Raw genomic sequence first — 24816 nt, 5'->3', positions numbered from 1 at the left:
GGAACTGCACAGAGCAGATACAAATACAGGTTTTCCAGCAGGTGAAAAGTTGCAATGGCAGACATAAGGAGTGTGATTTTTAATTTATCTATTGTTGAACACAGGCCCAAACACTGTTGTAGTATGTTGTAGCTGTAGTAAGAGACCATCTATTCAAAACAGCACTTCTACCAGCTCCAAAAGATGGATGACTTTTCTTTATAGGGGTCAAGAGTGTGTTGGTGTTTATCAATAAACAAAACTCAGGAATATTGCTCTGAAGGAGATATTGCATCCAATGGGCTTTCCAGCAAATAGTATTTTATCCCTAAGAGATGAAGGAAGTACTTTGACCATGCACATACCCCATGCTCTGTCAGATCTGCTCTGGAGAAGCCCTTTCTTCAAGTGCTCTTGTTCCCTCCAGAGCAGATGAGGGGCAGATCACACATGCTTTGCCATTATTATCCACAGGTTGTGCCTTCAGAGATGGAGTTTTACAACATTGGGTAATGAAATCTGTAAGGTCACTTTACCTCTCTTTGTCTGACAAAGAATTAGCACTCCTGATGATGCTGAAAATTTAATTTTGGCATCCTTGAAGTGAAATAGGGAGTGAAATGGGGTGGGGGAGGTGGGGGAAGGGCAGGGGGAGAACATGGGGAATGTTTATTACCTTGTCCTTGCCAGAAAAGCTACAGGATAATCTTTCTGGGCACTATTAGTGGTTGAGGTGAACTGAATTTATGGCTCATAGTCACTTGCTTATTTTGGAAGTGTCTCTGAACTCATATATTTTGGAATAGAGTCCAAGACGCCACTTCTGGCATTTAAATCCCGTAATGAATCACAAGTTGAGGATATGATTCAATATCTTAAATTGCATTATCAGATTGTGACTCATGGTTAATGACACCAAGTCTGGCAGGGTTCTCAAAGATGCCTTCAGGAACAACAGTTTTTGATCATTTTTCTCCTGGTCAGGAGGTGAAGGTGGTGTGCACTGGGGTCACAGAGCTCTGTTACTGCAGACAACCAGTGTGTTGCCAAGGAAGGGCTGTGTTTGCACTTGCAAAGAGCTATTCTCCCTAACTCTCACTAGCAGTTCCACACTATAGCAAGAATTTCAAAATGAAGTACCCTCAAAATATGGCATGTGTGCTATTCTGTGTACATAACAGTAAAAATGCTTTTTATCCCTCTGTCTCCTCTGCTTCTCAGGGTACATATCAGCAGAGGGGCAACACTCAGACTCCCCTGGTCTTTGCACCAGCATCCTGCTGTAAGTATTATTCCTTGCTAGGATGACCTATATCCCCTCATGCTCCAGGACTGTGTGACTAGCAGGAAATGCAAGAGAGGCCAAATGACAACGTCTCAGATGTGTGCTGCACAGCTACCAATGGCTGCACTAGCACAAGGCATTAAGAACCAAGTTTCTTAAAGCAGGTTTTTCTAATAGGAAGAAGAAATTAAAACCAAGAAAAATGGCATTTTTAAGGAAGGAGATTGAGGACTAATCAGCTGCAGCTGTAGGTACTCAGAATATGCCTTGGAGAACTCAAGTGAAGAGGAAGAAAGTGAACTAACTATTCATAATATAGCCAAATTAAAGAAGTCTTTGAGTTACCTTCACAGTCCTTTTGCCAATTTGAGAGGAATAATGCTATACCCAATGGTATCAAAGTCTGTGCTGAGATCCAACCAACAGCAAATACTCATTTCCTAGTTTTCGTTGCATATTTAGTTATCTTTACAACATAACCACAGGAATTATTCCCTGGTCTCTCTAAGGACTACTCCACATTAAAACTATAAATGATGCTGTAAGTCAGGTATTGTAGAAAATGTCTGAAAGAATATGAACAGAAAGAAATTGTAAACAGCCCCTTTCTTGTGTACTTTGTCTACAGATGCTGACAGACACAAAATCATTCAAGTGGCTTTGCTGCAAGAAGGTCTCTGAGATCTTAAGGTTACAATTTGAGTAACACTATTCAGCAGAAGACAATGTTCTCCTAAACCTCCTTAGATGATTCAGACACTAAATAGTGCCACCCACATCTGATCTGTGTTTGGCTGAGCTGCCAAAACATTAAAATCTGTGAAGAAAGCATCCTATTGAATGAAAGCATCCTAATGAGTGGGCGTTCTGCTTTGAGAGAGTTGTTCTTAAACCAAACACTCCAAGCTGGGGGAAGCCTAGGACAGCTCAAAGTCTGGAGTAGGTAGTTAAAGTGGAAGTTAAATTAATTTCCTCATTGCTGACTCCTGTTAAATGCTAAAAGGCACAAAGCTAGTGTGTGAAGTAGCACAGGACGTGCAAGTTGGGAAATTCTCCACTTCATGTCATTTCAATAGAAGGTCTGTTCTTTCGAGATGCTACAGACCTGGGTCCTAAGGCAGAAAAGCACAAACACCCCTCATGGATGGCAGACCTAGTTTTTTTCTGATTCTTTCAGCTGCTAGGTTTTCTCACAAGTATTCTTGTGCTTTCTTTCCAAATGGCCAGTGAGGCTCAATGAAGCCACAAAGTCACAAAAACATCTTCCTTTCACTCCTTCACTAAAGCTCTGCTCTCCTTACCAGGGGTTTGGTGGCAGTTTATTTCCCAGTGCATGAGGGCTGTTGCCATCTACACTGACCAAACATTGGCTCATGGTTTCTGTGTGATGCTCCTGCTTCATGGAACCATGTGTTATCTCTGTGATTGTAAATGCAACATGGCAGGAACTCTCAATTTCAATTTAGCCAAAAACTAAAATAATTGTCCAGGAAATGACTCCTAAGCATAGTAGTAACAAAACTACCATGTTCATGTAGCAACGTTAAGAATATCCTGAGCAGCCCTGAAAGACTGGGAGGAGGCTGATCAATATCCTGAAGATTAATTTTTTTGTAGACAAACATGAGCAGACTGTATGTGCCTCAAGCAGGCAGGAGGGAGAGCAGGTTGGATATAACAGATAATTATGATGCATTACTTAGCTTTTATATCAGGAATTGTTCTCATTTCTTTCTGCTATATTATAATCCCTTTATTGATGCTCAGGGAATATTTAGCTTCTCTGTCTTGGGCATGTCTGAGTGTCACACAGTCTTAGTATGAAAGAAAGATATTAGCATCATCATCTAACATACTGGTTAACTTTGTCCAGGCTGGATAAAACGAGTCAAAACCCAGACAAGAGGTGCCACATATTCAGTGCTTTCTCTGCTGTGAAAAGGTGTTCATTTTTCAGATGCAGAGAGAACAGATGGGCTTGGTGACAGCTTGACTCGGATACACACTTTTGAAACCTGTGCATTTATCTGGAGAGGAATTGGTTGGTTTTGTACAGACTATAATTTTGCATTTACACAGATCTAAACCTTCAATTTGTGCTCTTATTTAGGAAGAAGCACTTCAGTCATAGGAACCAATTACTGTGGTTATTGTAGGCCTGAGATTTTTTAATTAAAAGAAACCTTTTTGCTATTTACACCAGTAGTAATAGTGAAAATCTGGATGTGACAAGCTTCTGTTGAAATAATGTATTCACTAGGATTCTCTTACATCCCAGCCCTGGCATATGTCTTTTCTTTCAGCATTCATTCTCCAATTCCTAAAATGAGCTGCCAATCAACCTCACTTCTGTACTTGTACCCTTCCAACAGCACTTGTCTAAACTAACACTTTTCTTTAGCATAACAGCAATTAAAAAAACCCCAAAACCCAAACACTATATTATAAACCGAATACACCTGCATCATGGCCAATTTGTTTTAGTTTTTGTCCAGTTTATTTCAAGAAAAAGAATGTTCAGATTTGTGTTCCTTTCAAGAGATAAAATTAAAAGAGTATTAAAAATCAGTGTCACTATACCACTAAAGGGGAGCCAGGATATTCTCTTGTCTCCACTTGAATATCAGTCTTTGAAAGTAAGGTGGGGCTAACAGTGATTTCTCTGCTGGCTTTTTCATCATATTTAGTTGCCACCCTTGTGATGCAAACCCATTTTTTCAACATATTTTCATTCTGAAGAGCTTAAAGCTTCCCTGTAGCATTTTATTTACCATAGCACCAGTATTGTGAGGGGGTCATTCCTCTCATTAAGATATATGATATGAAAAGAAAATGCAAAAGAGAAAAGCACAAGAACAGCAAGAGTTCTATTCCCACAGACCTTGCAGTTTTTCTAACCATTGTCCCAACCTGCCCCCAGGGAGCTCCAGGGAATATGATGCATCCATTGCTGCTGCTCTTTTGTCCTGTGACGCTGATCTGTTGCCCAATAAAATATCCCTCAAAGGACAGCATGGTATCACAGCTGGTTTAGAACCTGAGAAAACCAGCTCTTTGCATAAACAGGCTCTGTCTTCCCTTTGTCCTTTTAAGAAATGTACCCAAGGATATATTTTCTTGGTATTATCTGCTAACCAGTGCTCTCCACTTTGTGCAAAGCACAATCAGAGGGTCATTAACACAAGTGAAGGATGTCACATAATGTAATATCCTCTGCTCACCCACCTATTTTACGTACTTTTGTACTTGCCTGAGTAGATTAGGTAACGTACAATCATTTATAAAGAAAGAATTTCATACAAAGAAACTTACTTTCTTTTGTAGTTTCTCTGTTCTTTTCTCTGTCATGGATCCACTCCCTCCTACTGTAGAGAAAAGGGTACATTAAAATTAATATTCTAAGCTGGGGTTTTCAAAGCAGACTATGGCAGTAAAGTGTCCGAAAGCCACTGACATTCAATGGGAGCTAAGTCCTTAACCTCTTTGAAAATTCTTAGCCCAAATCCATTAAGCATACTTCAAAGAGATAATATTCACAATTCCAGGGGTAATTTTCCTAACAGCCTTTTATTCTCATTTCTGACAGGCCCTTCCTCCCTAGATCCAAGCCCCCTATTGAGGTACAAAACCAATTTGCTTCCATGTCCCTTGTAATTCAGACCTCAGCTTTAGCTCTGGTTCTTTTGAGGGATTTGTTTTTATATTTAATGACACACAATAATTTATGTCTATAAAACACAAAATAATCTGCAATATTGCTTTTCCATCTCTATCTGGTCTCATCTGTCACTATACCTCTTATAAATGGGTGTAACTGGGGCTTTATAAACACACACCAGTTCACTCAGATATTTTGACTCCTTACTGTGAAAAGTGAATTCCCATATTGTGTTTTTTTTGTTTACGGTCACTTTTGATATTTTGACAAGAATTAATTTATCTCTACCAGTCCACATCCCACTTTGTCAGCCTTTCCTTCTAAAACAGTTCTACAGCAGATGTGACTTGTCACATCATTTACTTCAGTCGTTTATACTGATTTTTCTCTTCACACCCTGGCAATCATAACATGAGAAGGCTTCACTGATTAATCAGGTACAGAAAATGTGATCTGACCAGAATTTTCGCAATTAGTGATAAAAATACGCTATCAGAAGGCAGATTTTAATTGCACTGAAAGTCAAAGGATGCTGTAGTAACAAACCCTTACTGAGAATCTGCTACACTACATTGACACCTTGTGGCTGGTTCATCTTAATGCAAAGTATTCACCCAGACTAGTAGGAATAAGAGTAAGTAAAACGTAAAACCTCTGGGGAAAATATTTTAGTTTTCAATACTCACAGTGAATGGGAGCCTGATGAAGGGAATTGATCAAACTCCACTTTAAATTGCAGTCTGACCCAGCCCAAACTCAAGTATATATGTTCTTCAGTGCTGAACACAGAACCAAGACCTATACATTTCTGATTTTCACTACAGTTCAGATCTCTGTGGGATCCAGCCTTGAAGTGTGTGCCCCAAGCTTACCTTAGGCTGCCCTTCTCCAGCTGACATGTTGTATTTCAGCTTCCACAATGAAGATAGTGGGATAAAGAATGAACAGATTTTGTTGCAACGGTATCTGCTGCCAAAATAGAATGAGATTAAAATTACATTTACAGAAGGGAATGCAAACTTTAGTGCGTGTGTGTGAAATAACACTCTAGAAAGGTCAAACAGAATGAAGATGCAGCATGAGCAGTCTTTTTCCCTGCCTGCCCGATGGAGAGGAAATGGCACAGTGCAGGAAGCCTGTTTCAAACAGGCAGATGGGCTGTGACATAAACCCGAGGCAGCTCATCTGCTCAATATGTAATCATCGTATTTGAAACCATTTTCCTACAGTCTTCCTGAGAAACACAGAACTACCATGAATTCACATAGAAAGGAACTGCTGAAATGTTAATAAAGGGAAGGATTTGAAAAGGATTCAGATAAATCACTTAGAAAGAGTGCTCTGGCCAGCAGTCAGTGAATCACTGAGCAACATTCAATGACTTCTCAGGAAGACTAAATCCATCATAAGAGCCTACCCGTCCCCAAAACTGATTAAATGTGCTTTGGTTCATTCCTTTGCAGACCTGGAGACTTCCTGTATCAGTCAGTGCCATCACATGAAACAGAAGTTAATTGTTTCAGTAAAGAACCACACTTGAATCATGACTTTGGTGTTCTGTGGGCAAATACTCTTCCACAAAATAAGGGCTAGTTATCCACTTTTTGAGAATGGGAGAACTAGACATCAGGGAGTCCCTCCTTTCTCCTGCTTATTTTCCCCTTGGAATAATGAGATGAGGCTGCTTGGAGGCCCTGCTGCTGCCTTGGCAGAGGTGTCAGTTACCCACAGCTGGAAAGGGCATTCACACCAGGATCTGTGGTGATGCTCTGGTGTCTGTGGACCTTGAGCACTTCTCGGATGCCTTTGGGCAAGAATGGCTGAGTTGGGGGCCAGTTCCAAAGTCAAGGATATAAAAGGGAGGAAGAAGAGGGTGGGAAGGATGCCTGGACTGACTCGGTCTGCACTCCACAATAATTGTTTTGAGGTTCAGACAGTTTAAGGGTCATTAATTTCCTGTGTCTTATTTTATTAATTAAGAAAATATGTGGTCTTTTGTCCACATGGGAGTATACAGTAACAAAATTCCATGAGGATGTGGTTAGGAGTTGAGTGATCTGTGGCTCTGCCCAAGGGAGAGCTTCTAGAAAAGCAAATATCTGCTGGATAAACCCTGCCTCTTGCCATGGATCACAGCCAAGTAGCCTCAGCTTAAGGATAGCTATTAACATTAAACAACCTGCAAAATTTTGTTAGTTCAAATTGCAGTAGAGTTAAATGATGATTCTTTAAAAAGAATTACAGTAATCTATTCATTGCCATGGAACAAGATATAATTAAAGAAATTCCTCCAGCAATAACTCAATTACATATATTTTTGTTCTAAACTGGCTTTTAAAAGATTCCTTAATTGAACAATTATTTACTCACTACAAAACTGTAGCTCAATGCAATAATAAGTATCCTTAATACTGCTATGCAAGGCACTACTAGAGAAGAAACCAGTCTTTGAGGAGAGGTGTAAAGGCAACATGTCCTAAACAAAACCTGAAACTTTGTGTCACTGCTGTTGGATGTAAATTGATTGTGAACTTCTCTCATCTCTCCATAAACACTTATTGCCAGCATTCAGTAAAGGAAAAGACAGCTAAAATTACAGAGCCTTTCCCCTCTGAGTTAACGAAGGTGTGGTGTTTGGAGGAAGGTGGAAAAGGAGTGGAAAATGTTCTTGGGAAGTCAAGAATCCTGAAGTACAGCAAAAAGCTTCAGCTGCTCTCCAGAGTAGTGAGGACACTGCACATCCCAGTAGCAGGATTCTTTCCTACTCTTATATAGCAGTAATATGTGCAACCTGCTGCATTACTGAGCAACCCAGAGCTGGGGCCATTCCATGTGTTCTTTGCATTAAAAGTAGTTTTCAGTCTTAGTAAGCTCTTCAACAGAATTCTTCTTGCAACATACCCAGACCTCTTCATCACGGCACACTATTCCCAGCAGCTAGTTTGCATAAATGCATTGTGATTTGAAGACTGAGGTAAATTCACTCACATACCTGTGAGCTGTCCTATGTCTGTTGTCCTCACTGACTGTTAAATTTCCCGGGGATTTTAGTTTTTAAATTTACTAAGCCAGAACAACCAAGGAATATATTCCAGGCCACACAGAAAGTCTGTGTTAAGGAAAGTATATCAAGGTAATGCTTTAAGCACAACCAAGGTTCCCTTTTTCTTTTTTGCTCTTCTCTATAAAGAACCTATGAAATCTTTTCACTCCCTTTTAGATCCCTGCCTTCCTACCCTTTGGAATCCTGCCCAAATCCCTTCCTGACTACCAGATATTCTCACATCCCCTCTGCTCTGCTCTTCAGATAACTACAGGAGTGAGCACAGCAGCTGCCTGGATGACAGCCATCAACCCAGCCCTCTCTGCTCTGTGGTTTTCCCAGCTCTTGCAATGAATACATACTGACTCATGAAAATGATAACAGATGTGAAAAAATTACAGCTTTACCACCTGTTGCTCGTGTAATGGATTTAATTACTGGCAGACAGCTTGAATTATTTTGAGGTATTTTACAAAAGGAAGATTTCTTTATCCCCTGTGGGAGATCCTTGTTGAGAAAATTGTGGTTCCATAAAGGCAATTCACAACAGGGGAGAACCCTGCACCACAATCCCCTCTGGTTCCTTACAGATTCCTCCCCACCAGGAATTTTCCCTTGCATCTTTCTCTGATATGTTAATTATTTCTTTGCCTAATTGACCTGATGAATGTATCTCAGTTATATACTTTCAAACTGTCTTTAAAATGACCATAATTTCAGGGTTGCTTTGCCCACCACACTGGTAGTCACTCTTATACTGATGGGTGCTTTGGCTACATCATTCACAAAAAGAGAAAGAGCAGTAAAACTCAAGCCATAGTCACTCCAGGTACTAATTGCAAGTGGAAAGATAACTGCAAATACATCCTGTGTGGGCATTTTTAAATTCCAGCTCTGACCTTGTTCAGTGAAGTTGTTTCTACTCAACATCTGTATGGGTATCTGAAAATTTCTGTATTGCTACTGATAAGTGTGAGACAATGGATTTAATTGAGCACTAGTATGTTCAAGCTAGATTATATCTTCAGTATGTGCTTGAGGTTGGGAGACTGGGAAAGAATATCCTTACTTATAGCATGATGTCTGCTGAGTGGCCATTGAGTTTAAGAGGTTAAATTTTTACCAAATAAGAGCTAGAAGAAAGAAAGTAGAATCGAATGGGAAGCATGATATAAAGAAGATGTAGTCTACCTCTCACTTTTCTCTCACTTTTTCTCTCCAAGCCAAATTTTATGCATAGAATGGTATATTTATTTTCTTTAGCATCATTGTCAGCTATGGTGGAAGGTTATTTGTGCCCATTGTCAGCTTGGTCTTATTGATTGCAGTCTGCATCTCAGATTTTGCATCTCTTTTGTCTAGTAAGCTCTTCCCAGTACTTTTTTTTTTTTTTTTTTTTTTTTTTTGTCATTATAGGACCATCATTAGTTGTTTTGTGTAGTAAAAAAAAAAAAAAAAAATTGAAAAATTGAGAGAGAGAGAGAATAAAAGAAACATAGAAGGAAAAAAGGCTTCTTTAAATTCAGCTGTGTGCTCTTCAGGAAGTTGATCACACCTCCTGAAAAAAGATATCAGGGGTTGCTTAGCAATAGAAAGATGGCATCCTGCCTGTCAGATGGCCCTTTTCAGATGATTTCCTAGATAAGTACAATAATTGGAGGGAAGCATCTTTTGTGGTTGGCTGCCCCTTCCAATGTCTAGGTTAACACAAGAAGAAATGCTATGCTTCAGCAACTGTGCTGCAGCTGCTGGCATCTCTTTTCTGGGGAATTAGAATATAACAGTACGTGATATTGCTTTACTTAGCATTATCTTCAGCTAACATGATTTTAAAAATATTATTTTTAGTCCTATAAAGACATATTTAGGAATGGCTGCCATCTGTCCAGACATAACAATACAGAAAATAAGTGTTTCACTAACGATCAGGAACTAATGCTACTTCTTCTGAAAGAGAGGTTGTTAAAAGGCTAATTGCCATAAGCAAGAACATAAGATACAACAGAAGTTATAATGGGAAAGCCGACACGTGAACACATTTTTCTATGTGTGAGTTCAGGAATTTTTGTAATTCCAAGTGGTGCCTGCTCATCATTTTGCTGTCGCTGTTACAGCCTCCTTAATTTTATTTCTTTTTCTCCTCGTTTTTACCACTGGGAAAGAGCGCAGAGGTTCCTCCGCAGAGCTGCATTTCTGCGTGCGGCCATGCAGCGGCACAGGAGACCGGGAATCTGCAGAATGTGGTGGTTTGAGGCAGGAGCTGCTCCGGTGCGGGGCTGGGCGGCCGGCGGGGGAATGCCAGGGCCCGAAAGGCCGGGCTGAGGCTCGGCAGCCCGCGGTGCTGTCCCTGCGGCAGCGACAGCGACAGGGACAGGGGCAGCGACAGGGACAGCGACAGGGACAGGGACAGAGCTGGCACCATTGTCTGTGGCACTCTGCTCCAGCCGCTGTAGGCGTTGCCTGTCCCGGCTGCCCGCCGGGGCAAGGCCCGGCTCGCATGGCTGAATGCTTCTGCTGAGGCGTTCCCTGCTGGGTTGGTGGCACTTCTGGCAGGCCTGCAAAGCTTTGTGCCTGCTCTGGGAAATGGCAGTCATTTGTTTCCCTTCTTGGAAAAGGCTCAGGGTGCTCCGTGCCCCATTTACCAGCTCTGTTAATGGCCTCCCTCCATTAACCAGGCTCCTGGACTCAGAATACCCGCTCCACACCTGGTAAAGAAAAGATGTCCATGGGTCCCCACTGCTCATCCTTGGTACACACCGGAACCATCCTCGGGGCAGATCTTCATCGGGTGTCAGAGAAATGGCAAAGCTGTTTCATTCAGGTGAGGACAATGTGATGAGGGCTCTGACCCTTCCTGACATCCTGGAGACTGCAGCAATACCGTGGCTGCAGAGCCCTCAGTGCATTCAGGACAGCACTGGTGAGGTCCCTGTAAATATATAAATGGAAGATGAGTCCACTTTGTGCAGCCCATGCTGGGATGATCATGCTTTCTGTACTCCAAGGAATATTATGCCTCATACTTGAATCATTTTCATGAAAGGAACCATTTCTTCCCTTTGGTGGTGCCAGGCAGCAGGGGGAAGGGGGAAGAGTCTGCATGAGAATACTTAATGCCTTTAGTAGGATTTTATTTCAGGCTTTTAAATCTCCTTGGTGTGAATGAAACAGGTTCAATTTTAGAATTAATCTTGGGCTTTAAAAGAGAGCTTTCTTCACATTTTCCTAACTCTAAAACTTAGAAGGGACCTGAAACTACAAGACAAAATCAAAGGAAAAAAAGCTGAAAGGAAGCATTGAATTCTGACCCCTTCCATTGCCAACATCATCCCTCCTGCCTCTTTAACCAAGACGAGACACCCAGGAGTTTATTTTGAAGCTCAGACATATCATCTCTAGAGCACAAAAATAAATAAAGTGTCCAGGCTTTGGAGCTATTTATTCTGGTACAAAGACTGATAAAAGGTGTAACTACACAATTATCTGATTCCAATTACCCCTAATGATAACCTCAATGCCAGGAACTTCATTCCTCTACAGTTAAACCCTTTTGCTCAGAGACACTACACACATCCCATCCACACAGGTAAGGACACAGAGATCCTGCAGGTGGCAATACAGACATATTTTTTTTAGATTCTGGACAGCGAGAGCTTGTGATTTAAATTTATCTGTAAATATTGCATTTCTTTACACTATTTATTTATAGTGACAACTATTCAGCGTGTGTGTATATATATCTATGTATGTACATCTATTTAAAACATATGTCTTTGTGTATATACATAGATGTACCCACATTTACTTCCCACTATAGCTGTGCAAGCTACATGTCTGCATTCTGCTCTGCCTCAGCTGAACTCTGCTGCAGATGAAGGAGGAAGATGTCCTGATGAGAAGGAACAAAGAGGGATGACAGCAGTTTAATTTCTAATTAATTAATCCATCATGATTAACACCTGACATTGAAGCAGTTGTGTTTAGTCTCTGCTGAGTGTCTGATCCAAAGATAGCTGCAGTGAGTGTTGCAAGGGAGAATGATCCAAACTGGGTGCTCCAGTGGAGATCGTGTCCCAGTGTTTTGGCAGTGGGGACTCCTCTGGATGTGCAGGGTGGCACCTTCCCTCACCCTTCTCTATGCTGGTTTCTGCCCAGCTCCAGAGCAGGAAAGCAGGGAGATGGGCTAAAGGGAACTCTGGTTGGGACAAAAAATTAAAAGGAGGCTTCTCTTTGCATCTTGCTACTTGTAAAATATACAAGTGTGAGCTGAAAGCAGGTGCAGCACTACTGGACTCGAGGAAATGCAAAATTTAAATCAAGTTATTCATTTGCAATGTACAGTTTGTCTTGGCTGTACTCACAGTGAAGCGGATCAGGAATTTTTCCAATGCATTCTAGCTTCCATAGCACTGTAAGGTACATCAGCTGCAGTTTAGATTTGGAAAAACAAATGACTGACAAAGTCTTATCATGAGTTTACTTCTTCCCATAAACCCAAGTGGCATAGTTAGCAGCATGCATATTTGCCTCAGGATGCCATTTGGACTTTGACATGCCTCCTGGCTGGCTCTCACCCACAGCACACTGGGGTTTACATTTGCTTTCCTGAATCTTAGATTTCTGCAGACACCCCAGAAATGTTCTGATTCATTGTCCCTGTGGCCCTTACTGGTTGGTGAGCAGCCAACATCAGACACTTGTGGTAGAATATGGTGTTTACTCTGATGAATTAATAAATTATATAGCTGACCTAATATCTTCAAATATAAAAGTAGAATTTCAGCTTGAACATAAAATGTAAATCAATGGTTGAAAAAATATTCCAAAATAGCAGCACAGAAACCAGAGGAATTGAATTAATGTATAATTCAAACAGTTTAGCTAGGAGCAACAATTCTATTTTAATACTGTGAATGTTTCTAAATCAAAACCATGTTCTGATGCTTGATTTCTTTTTCTTTGAGCCCATTTTTTTGTTGTTGAAGATATGAATGGTAATTAAAAACAACAGTGAATTATGAAGCTATTAAAAGCTGAGATTAAAAATTAAAAAATGGAAGTCCTATGATTTATGTTACTGAGCTCCTAAGGCACATTTAAAGCAAACTCACTAAGAAATTCATGCTACTTCCATGTCAGCCATTTTATTCAATACAAACCTAATTTACTGGAAAGAGTGTACCATGTTCCAGTTAATACTCAGTTAAAAATTTAGTTTGTGGCACTGGTCAGTATATTAACTTCTGAGCCCTATGTTGTTAGTGGCCTCAGGGTGTAAACTATGTTAGAACTTGCTAAAGGTGAGTATTTTATCTCACAGAAGGAAAGGTGATGTGTTTGGGGTGCACTCTGCAAAGTCAGAGGTTATTTTTAGGAGAAGTTCCACAGTCCATTTATGCAACCCTTTTTGTGAGCCTGGGAGTGCCACTTACCTGACACTCATGGACTCAAAACCCAGTGCATGTAAGAGCTGATCAGCTGCAGTGCCTGGTTGAGCTGGAATTGCTTTTAGGACCACAGAGCCACCAACACCCCCGTCTTCCCTCAGCTCACCATTACTAGAGTTTACATATTACATATATGTAAATACCACACGGGTTACGCTCCAATTAATGACCTCTGTCTAAGCAGGTTGTTTGGTCTGGCATGGTTTGAAGCTCCGGCATTGATAGCCCAGAACGTTCATGCATTATGAACTGGATTTAACAACAGGATCTAATAGAAAGGAGTAATTAAATACCTAATTGCTGTTGCATAAGTGCTTTGAAACCCTCCCGAGTTCCAAATTTATTTAAACCACATGGGAGAGAGCCCTAGGCCCACAAGGAATTTCTTTCGGTTTTAAATAAGAACTTTAGAAATGAAGCTCCTGCAGTGTTTCATTATTTTAATTGATGCAATTACTGTAAGAAAAAGTATCATTAGCCCAATTTCTATTATTTATTTATAAAAAATTCAGGTGCAGCACAGTGATATTTTTCTTAGGTCTTCACATTATCCATCAATAAAGAAAGATGATTTAAATTACTCAGCAGCACGGAGACAAGGGCTATTACTAAGTATCATCCCACCTCAACAGACAAGCAGATTACTTTCTATACGTTGATACAAATGACACGGATATTTTGTTGAAATGCCATGATGCAGAAATAAAGAATATATTTGTTGTGGTTTTATTTTCTGGGAATCCAAGATAAAAAAACTGCATGTCCTCTTTTGGCTAACACTGAAACCCTAGGGGACAGGTTTATGAACTGCTGGAAAGCATTCTGCATCTGAGTACTTCAATTCACAGAAGCCTCATTTCTCAGCTTTAACGAATTGCAAAATAGAGATATATAAACTCAGATTTTTGCACTGTCACTGTTCCCCACTGAAACAGATAAGCTGTAGAGAGACTAATGGCATGAAAGGACCAACATTCAACTGGCACCAAATGAACAAATATCTACAGGAGCAGAAACCCTGCTTCATCACCTACAGCCTTCTCCCTAGCCTACCACAAAAGCAACAACTCCAAAGGACTGGCTTATCCAGCATGGGCTGCAAATTATCACTGTCACAATTACTTTACTCCCTTTTCCTTCTTTACAGTTCATAAACAAAATGAGATCAGTCTGCAAGCAGACAGCAAAACCTAGATGAGGAGATGGCCTCTCAGAGCATAGAATGTATACCCATGCTGATGTTTCAGGGATTGAAACATATACTTTATGAGGCATGATTGCTACATGTCTCTCTCATCAAGGGATATTTTATCTTGGAGTGCTGTGCAGCTGATGTTTTGAGGTTTTCACATAAACATCTATTGAAAGGAGAAGCCAACAGGTCAAACTGCACCTTACTGCAGAAGAGAAAGCATTGAGCTTCAACAATATATTACAGAAATATATACACCGATCCAGGCAAAAAAATTTGTTAAAATCAAAGTCAGAGCAAAATAAAAAAAGAGAACCATGGCTTACCCCATATATCTTCTAGCTTACATGTTATTCATCTTCTGTCCCCAGGCACCTTGAGAAGGGCAAATAGGATTTGTTGACACAGAGGAGTGGCTGCAGTTTGTAAAATCAAGAATCGTTTGTCGTAGAGTACTGCTACCCTTCCTTTAACAAAGAACTTGCTGCTGCTTACTGCATGAAAGATAATCTACCCATTACTCTATTTATCACTTCATTGTACTTCTCATCCAGCTGCTGTTTCATCTACAAGCAGTTTGAAGCAAGCATGACGGTCTTTGGATGATGTACTTTGAAAAGATCCCATTCCTGTGAAATCCAGGTGCCCAAAGGGAATGTTTATGCAAAAATAAAATGTAGTGACAAAACATAAGCGTGCAGTCACAAAACGTTGAGGACAAATACACCAGTCTGAACTGTTTCCTGGCTTTGATGGTCCTGACTGCATTGATCTCTGGAAGATTCCTTGGGTGGAACTAAGAGCTGACCCAGAGCCAGTCACCAGTAGTTCTGTAGGAGGTCTGTCCTGCATAGATTCATGATAATGAAACAATAGATAACTTTTTCTTTTCCTTAATTAAGTTGGAGTCCTGGAGGTTTATACTCCCAACGTGCTACATTAAAATCCTGCTATAGGATTTGCCTAGATATATCCTTAATTATAGTATCTTGTTGACTTCACATTGATGCAGCTTCCTGAGTGCATTTGTATTGACAAATTTGAGTTGTAAAGGATAACTTGGAATCTGGGAAGTCATAAAAAAAGAAAAGCAGCAGGGAGGTAACGTAAAGGGAGGCAGTGTAATCTCTTTTATATGGCATGCAATGCTCGGAGTTTTAGCCCAGAGAGGTGGAGTGGTGGAGCAGGAGATGGAGTGATCAAACTTTCTTTACATTGTCTACTCGACACTTTTTTTGTCAGGAGATGACTAAACCTTAGCTAGAAAAGAAAAAGCAATATTCTAATAGCTTTGAATATCTAAAAGGATTGTGAATACTAGGATAAGAATTGGATAAGAATTAAAAATGCTCCCAAAAAGTATACTGTTGAATGTCTGAAGCCTGTACCAACCCTGAGCATATATGTTATTGCTTTTATGGTTATTTCTAATAATATTACTGGAGAAGTAAAAAATCTAAGGTGATACTAATAAGAAATTATAGCAGAGATTGTAGGTCCAGAGGTATTTCTCTCATATGGGATCTGTGCTGCATAGCTAAAAAGCACCAGAACTTATGCTGCCTTTCATTTATAAATGGAGGTTCTGCTGTCCTGACTTTGGGAGCTTTGATCTCCTGCACGAGTCACTCCACTGTTGTGACTTCCAGGAGCAGAAAACTGCCTGTGTGCTGTAAAACACTGAGATTTTCAGCTACGTGCTGCTGGGTAACTGCAAATTCTTTCAAATGCTGGCCACACTGTGCAAATCTTTCTGAATCACACTCACATTAAACCTGACATTACCTGTAGCAATATCCTGATGATCTAGGCTTCAGTTTATCGTAACAGCCCCCCCACAGGTGTTTTTGCAGATTTTTGCTTTCTTTAACCCAAGTGTTAATAGCTACAGGGTGGGAATATTTGTCATGTTACTAACACTTCTGACAACCTGAATAAACAACAATATTATAAATAAGGCAGTTTCCATGGTTAAATATACAGATTATACAATCCTTATTCCGCCAAGTCTTTATAATCAGTGAGTAAACATATTGAGTAAGAAAAGCTGGCTGAGGAAGCATTGCAGAGGTAGTTTAAACAGCTCTGCACTGAAGGGTCCTTCATGATGATGAACATTGTAGTAATTCTTCTTAACAAGCTGTCCTTGTCTAGATATCAATTGATCAGCTACTGCCACTCTTTTTTACTATTGTAGAAACAGATATAGCTGTCCAGTATCTAAGGGTAGCCCAAAGATCTTATATTTTTTAAAGGTAAGACTTGTGGAACTTATACATAGTAAAGACTAACTCAAATACATATCATGGTTGTTTTGTTGTGTTGGACATGACCATTAAAATAACAAGCTAGTAAAATGCAGTGAGGGAGAGAAAAGAAAATTAATTGCCAGACCTTTGACAATGCCTTGTGCTTTGCTCGCTTCCTGTGATTTTCAGCCTCTCAAAGAGCTGGATTAACACCCTGGGGGTCCTAGCCTCTCCCTAATGGAAATGTTTCAGTTACATTTTTTGTTCCCTTTGGAAAATCAGGTGTCTTTGAGAATACTATCTCTGAAAATATAGAAAACACTATTTAGCTATTAAGTACTTTATGGAGATGAATAATCCAGTAAATACAAATGCCTGTAGCAATTCCTGCCAGACAGGACATTTTAATCGTCTCCTTGAATTCCCTGTATTTAGCTGGGTAGTTATGGTAAGCATGAATTTGAAAGAAGCATCACTCACAGAACAGAGTATTTACAGAGTATTTTCAGGTGTGGTATGCTCTTGTTAAAGTCTGTGTGACCTGTGTGACAGGATTAGTGCCCAAACTGCCATTCTGAGACTATGCAAAACAAACCTCCAATTAGCTTAAGGAAAAATAAAATAACAGATCTCCTCTAGGGTAGATACATTTGCTTCATATCTAAGAAAGTCATGCTTCGGTTTACTCTTCCCTCTTTACACTGGTGCAGATTTATATCAGGTTTCATATTGCCACTGGATTTACAGGGCCAGGCTCTTGCACAGAACTAGATGATTCCCGTGTGCTCTTTCCAACCCAGACCATTCTGCCATTCTATGATACAATATTGGGTGGGGTTTAAATTATAAATACAGATGTAGTACAAAGATTTATGCCAAAGCTGTCTTCCCCACAACTGAAGGGCTTAGATTAACCCTTTCCTTCTATTCCTTCCTGCTCTGCCAGATGAGAACGGGCTCTGTGCAGAGAGGTGTAGTACTCAGTCCTCATATAATTGACAACAAAAATAACTATCAAAACAGCTTTTTAAATTATTTTCTAAGTAGCTCCTGCATTCTTCCCATTGCACAGCACCTACTGAGCTGTGACCAATAACCATGCTAGAGAAACAATACTTTAAAAATTTCTTTTACCAATGTGTCTAACAGATTGCCTCAGCCCCTATAACCTAGTATCTCTGCAGTGACTTCAGTGTTTTGAAAAGCACTTTGACGTGCTGAAAAGCTAGATTTGTAACATCATGACTTTAAAAAAATCTAAAATTAGGTTTTATTATAATTTTTATGTAAAACTATTTTTTAAAATTCACGTCATACAACACAAAACAACAAGAACAGAAAAGGAAATGCATAATTTCTTTAGAAAAAATCCGAACTTTGAAAATTAGCATTACTGTCAAGAAAATTGTTGCTCTGTGGCAGTAGGTACTGCTTCCTTCCCTAGAAAGTACTCTGAAAAGTGATATGGTTATAGCGTTTCCTGTTCCACTTTACTCAGATGCTCAATATCCAGATCATGAAATACATGGATCTTGCAAAATAGCTGTTGCTATGGAGACCTCAAATATTTAATTGGAGAAAAAATAGCTGAATAAACTTTCATTTACAAGCCAACAGAAGGTGTTTGACAGCCTCAACTCAAGGAATGCTTTCTTTTGTTTTGCTTCCCTTTTACTTCCTATTTTAGTTTTGTTATATATTCACCAAAATAAATGTTTCCATCTATCCTGTTTTTCTCTGTATTTGAACAGGAAAGGTTTTTAGGAAATCCAGAATGAGAATTTAACACTTGAGATAGGACTGGTGGCTGTTGTAGGTTTCTAGTTACAGTAGTACTAATGTTTGAATAGGCTCATTTTCTGCTTTAACCAGGATAAATCAGTACCCTGAGCACACATACTATGCAAAATTATGACTGCAGAAAAAGTCTGTATTCCTTAGCTGTGAGCAATTATTCTCCCTTGCAAATGCCTTCAATGTCTAGGACCTACCTGATGAGTTTGAGATAAGTGAATATACTGCTCTTTAAAGATACCCCAACTGTAAAGATACAACAACTATTTCTCATTTACACATAAATGAGATAAATCAGCTGGGTTGAAGATAAATATCTCAGCTCCAGCCTATTTGTTTTGGGGGAGGAGAAGTCTGTGCACATTTAACTTTTGCAAGAATAGTTGTGCAAATCAACCAGAATAATCACTTTTGTTTACACGTTCATGAGTTTCAATTTTTTCAAACCTGAGCTGATTCAACTCTCTCATTTGCATTTCTTCCTTTCAGAAAAGTTCAAATATCTTCCCTAAGTAATCTCTAGAAACCAAAACTATGTTTCTTTCAGATAATTCAGAAAAAATTCTGTTTCCTGACAAGCTCCACACATAAGGATAGGCAGAGTTCTGCTTCTCCCCTAACCAGCAGCGCTGCCTCCTAGAACAGTTGATAACTGCAGTGCATCTGGGGCAGGAGAGAAACTTCAGCAGAGTTCTGGTCTGGATTGCAAACCCCCCAGCATGGAGCACGGCGAGTTACTCCAGCCCTGACTTAGCCTCTGCATAGATGGCTAATAGGGTAAAGTCATGGCTTGGCCATACGGTAGGGCCTGATGGCCACGTGTTCTACCATGTGCTCTAATACTGCTCGTGAATTTCCTTAGTAAATTTAATGAAAAATTAAAGGGATACTTTGCTATATCTACAGATTTGATCAGTGGGTTGGCTGATTTGCCTCCCTGCTATTTGCAGTTCCTGGATTATTTTCTTCCAAAACTACCAGTAAATCTAAAGAATAAAATAGCAGTATTTGTACTGCATATGAATCTGAGATCACAGAATTTCAGTGTACTTACAAATTCTCAAATATACCTAAAAAGGAACTCACAGGTGTCACAGAAATAGAATATTCATTTCATGGTTCCTGAATGCCTGAGAGACTCCAAATGTTTGTTCAGTTCCTCTGTGATATTTGATTTTGAACTGTGTAGCTGCTTAACACTTAATACAGTAAAAATTAGTAAAATGAAATTTTACTAATACTCATTGTATCAGAGAATGGTTCACAGCTTTTAAATGAGATTTTGTGTCTTGGAAACAACCAGCTTTCTAGAGGAAGTCAATGACAATTCCAGAATTGCTTCCTCAAGGCAGAGGAAGCAACAACAATTATTGAAATTAAGAGAGAGGCTTAGAAGCAATTGGAGGATGTAGAAGAGACATTGAAAGCCTTTACATGGCTTTACTGATAGACTCTGCAAATTAGTGAATTTGCACATTGCTTTGGTGCTGCATCAATGACAATAAAGTTTTAAATCCCTAGAAAATGATTATCAATGCATCCTGACAACTGCACCCTTAGAGTGATTCAAATAATAATTAAAAAAATTGACTTATCCACCAAAAGCTGGTCCTTACATGAGACAATTAGTTTGGGAAAGGGAAAAATAGTTGCAATATGGGAATTCGACCAAAGAAAACCAGGCGTGATGGACTTACCACATGCTGAGACACCCCAGTCACAAAAAATATTCCTCCAGAGCAGAACTGTGCTTATCTGTTTTCCAGGGATTTTGAGAGCTGCATACATCCACTGTGCATTCACACTGCTGTGTTGAATATTCCAATAGATGCTGCTGTATTCCCTTGTGACGTGCTGGAAGTAGTAGCTCTTTTTCATTGTCCTGTGTTTGAAGTTTTTTGAAAAGAAATCTACAACTCAAACAAATGGGAATTATGCCTCCCACTGTACCATCATGGGAACTGTTGATGCACTTAGACAAGCACTGTGATAGAGGATAAGAAATGTAAATAAACTGTGAATTGAAGAAAAAGCATACACCAGCTATGCTGCATGGATCTCATGAGATGCTTCATTTGTTTTTCATGAAGGGTCCCTGGTGTCCAAGTGAGTTCATCCATGTCCACGAGAGCTTGAGCTGCATTCTGCACACACTGGAGGTCCATGCTGCTGCGCTTTGATTCCCCAGAGCAGACACACTCCAAGTGAGGCTGTGAAAAAAAAGGAAAGCTTAAAAGTAAATCTGACTTCTAGTAGTGTTTCAGGTAGACTTATAGGATGGGGAAAATTATGTTTGTTTAGTTTTTTTTTAATTTTTATCAGAATAAAGGCAAGAAATTAAATGCTCTAAATCTATTCTACTATTGCATCTGTTTTTACAAATATACCATTTTTTAGAAAGAATGATCCATTTTATTTGATAGCTTGTCAATTCTACGGAATCTGAGGAATAAGAATGAATAATATTTAGGTAATTTACCCTTGAATGACATCTGTAATTTTGTAGAAAAAGGGAATAAATGTATATTCTGCTGCTCAAATTCTTCTCTGTGGTCTTCATTTTGCCCTTACCCTGGGCTCTGGGCAGTTGGCACAGGGAGACAGATGTTGATCTGGCATTTCTTTTACCTAAAACTTGATTTTTATTTCCTTTTTAAAATATTTATATCAAAAACTATAAAAACTACAAAAAAGGGGAAAAAAAGCAAATCCTCAGCTTCAAATAATATATTAGTTCCTAATTAAGACAAATTCTGATGATCTAGCTGACAGTTTTAGAGAACTGCAGTTACAGATCTATTTCTGGATTTCTATTTTAGGTCTCAATGCCAGATATTAAGTACTTTGCTTTGTTTTCTCAATTTAGATAGTCTTGCTGGCTTCAAATGAGCCTATTCCTGTGTTTAAATCCCTGGATGAATCAGCTCCTTAATCTGCCCATATTAAACAAATTGCATTATGTATAAGGAAACTCTCAGGACTTGTACTATTATTTCTTGTGGAAATATTTGAGTTAACTCAATGTCAATAAGACCCACAGCTTAAAACCTGTGAAAAACACAGAGCTTCACAGAGCAATAGAAGTTAATTTAAACTGCAAATATGAGAATAAACTGGAACAAGAGTGCTAGGTTATTTATCAATATAATCTTAGGCATCTTTGATTTTCCTGTAAATTTCAAACTGATATCTGCATTAATGACTTTGTGTCATATTATGTTACCAGGCAAAAATTGTTTTAATGAACTGACACTGTTTCTGAAAGGCCTTTGGCAGTGTGCAAGCAGATATTGTGCAGAATTTTAGCATTTCAAAAAATTTTATTATTTTTTTTAGACATCATGAGTTGTCTGCAGCCTACCATGAATTGTAGGGTTTGGCTACATTGTCAGTCTGGAAGCTATACATTTAATCTGTCTGTGGTATGGAACAAAAAGTTATTCATGGAAATCCTAGAATAATTTTTATCTGATCTCAGTGAGGACAGTTTAGTTTTAGAAAAATTGTTCCATTTTAAAAGAGCCCTGGCCCAAGAAATAATGAGAACATAAGCCATGTTTTTGTTCAGCTTTACACAGTCCCACTTATTTCAGTCCCTTGAAAAGAAACTGTGATAATTATTACACATATTATAGTTGAAGAAACTCAATTTCCTTTACTCCCTAGAAGCTGAAAAATACTATTCTAAATCAAAGGAATTTACTCTTGGGCTTGTCAAAACAGCATGAACAGTACAGGTTCACTGAAGTCCTGATTGTAAATGTCACAGTCTTCTTATCATCACTGAGTTTTGGAACCTGGAATAATTTATTAGTATGATTTTATAATATTTTTTCTTTCTTAGCAGTGTAAGAGGCAAGTAAATTGTGTTTACATCTGATTAGCTTTTCTTTTGTTTTGGTATCATGTTGTCATCACAGTGTCTAGATGCTCAGTAAATGATATATTTACCCTGTGTGCAGAAGGGCACAAATGCATGGCTGCAGTCCAGGCCCTGAGCACCCTCTGTGTTTGGATAGAGGCATGAGCTCCCAGGTGCTATTTCTATCAGCCCCTGCAATGGAAACTGCTCACCCCAAATTAACCTGACTTTGCTGGGGAAGTCACTTGGATAATAAGGCTCAGGAGCAGACACAGAGAACACAGCATCAACCTTGGACTATTTGCTGCTGCAGGAATTAAGATAAGTTCAGCATGATGTTTCACAAAGATCCAGATTTATCCCACTCTCTCCAGTGTCGAGTTCTAACAGTATTACCTGCTAAAAACACCCCCAAACCAACAAACCAATAACAGCAAGGATACGTCATTCAAAAAGATAGATCCTGCTGGAACTTCCTTCTCATCTGATTTTCATTGAATTGCATTTAAATATAACCACATCGGGATAATAGAGAGACATATACACATCTTCAAAAGAAATTATTTATAGTAAATCCCTGAAGATTACTCCAACATTCTATATTTCCTCTGTGTATAGCTCCATGTGTTTATTGCTCTATATTTTCCTAGTACTACTTTTCAGTAGAGACTGTGTTAAATACATAGGCAAGAATTCAGAAAGCTGTAACAGAACCCTTCATATTTCCTTGAAGCAGTATGTCTTAATAGTATCTTTTACAGGTGGAATGTGAATATTTTTGAATGAATTAATTCAGAAAAAGACCACCGACTTAAACAAAAAATCATAAAGACCTGCATCATCAAATTATGGATCAAAATATGGATTGTCATATTAATATGCAACTGAGGAATGATAGCTAGAAATGTGCTTCAGCTTCAGTTTCCATTGTTCTTGGCTTTAATATATTGTATGGTTGTGTTTTAGGCTCATTTCTATCTGACTCATTTTGAGAGAGTCAGAATAGTAGGAAAAGCAAATGAATAGTTCAAAATGTAGCATTTAAAATTGCTATGAAATAAAATCCACATATTAGGACAAAAATGGGAAAGCTCATTTTTTTTGGTATGCTATCTTCTACTGAGTTTCATTTTCCCAAAAGAAGAAAACTCATAAAGAAATTAACTGCAGAACTACATTCAGGCCTGCAAACTATTACAGATCTTTGAGCTGCATAGAAATATATATCTGTCATAGAGTGGAATAGAGCATTAAGTATGTAACTACAGCTATTTAATAAGATCAACATTTTTTGACTGAATCCAAGAGAAAGACAGTTACCAAAATAAGGTATTGTATCAACAAAGGTCTAATCTAATGCATGTTTCCTTGTTTGCAAGCTTTGCCATTACATGTTTTTTTAAACACAATTTTCTAAGGCTGGATAAGGTTGAGGATACCACTTCTGCTAACTGAACATTTCAAGATATGCAAGAAATAGATTTCCTTGCAATGTCTGGCCTTGGAATGGGACAATTTATTAGCACTTCTTTTCACTAGAAAATTAGCTGAAGCCAGGTACTTGAGTTATTTCTCTTCAGTAAGGTTAACTTCAGTAAAAGGCCATACAGTAAAGTAACATAAAGGTCAGTGGTCTTATGGCAGTTATTTATGCTTCTTGTGATAATTCAACTTCTACACCTCTCTTTATCCTCTAGTAAAATTGCTATTACATACCCTTTAATCATTAGAGGAATGGCCCGGGCTTTACAGAAATGATAGACCTGTAGGAGACAGGGGAGGGTTAAAGTCATTCAATCAGTGTCTGTCTCTGGCTGGTCATGGGAACAGCTGACTGGGATCCAGCCTTCCCCACAGCAGCCAGTTCACATGGAAAATGTCACCATAGCACTCACATTAATGGCTTTTGAGCACAGAAAGACCTCACTTAGGAGGCTCTGAAATATCACTCAAGGTAACCTGGTGGTAAAGAGAAATTCATGCTACCAAACAAAACTACTGTAATTTTGTATCTCCAAACGTACCTCCAATACTTGCAGTATTCTATTAATCTGGTTTTGTTATTGGTTCATCTGCTGCATGGTTTTCATCAATTTCTCATGAAAATGTTTCATTTGAGGCAGTTGTATTTTATCACAACTCAGGAGCAATGGACCTACAGCAGCACATTGAATCTCAGTCTCTTCAAAATAGTGGAAAAGAACAAACTAACAAAAATAAGCTCCATCCGTCTCTATTCCCTACAATTATGTAAACTACCAAACATAAGCAATGGTTGACTTTTGCTAACATCAGTGTGGAATCTTA

The 24816-nt window shown here is 39.0% G+C and overlaps 1 long non-coding RNA gene across 1 annotated transcript; it reads right to left on the bottom strand.

The window, feature by feature from the left end:
- Positions 1-928: 928 nt before the first annotated feature.
- On the bottom strand, positions 929-20731 carry LOC121470458 (uncharacterized). The gene is made up of 4 exons (XR_005981412.2): positions 20345-20731; positions 10723-10894; positions 5795-5891; positions 929-4629 (listed from the first exon to the last, which is right to left on the bottom strand). It is a non-coding gene; the product is annotated as an uncharacterized lncRNA (long non-coding RNA).
- Positions 20732-24816: the final 4085 nt, after the last annotated feature.

Source organism: Taeniopygia guttata, chromosome 9 (assembly GCF_048771995.1).
Source record: "Taeniopygia guttata chromosome 9, bTaeGut7.mat, whole genome shotgun sequence".
Taxonomy (NCBI): Eukaryota; Metazoa; Chordata; class Aves; order Passeriformes; family Estrildidae; genus Taeniopygia; species Taeniopygia guttata.
This window is presented reverse-complemented; position numbering and strand designations above follow the sequence as displayed.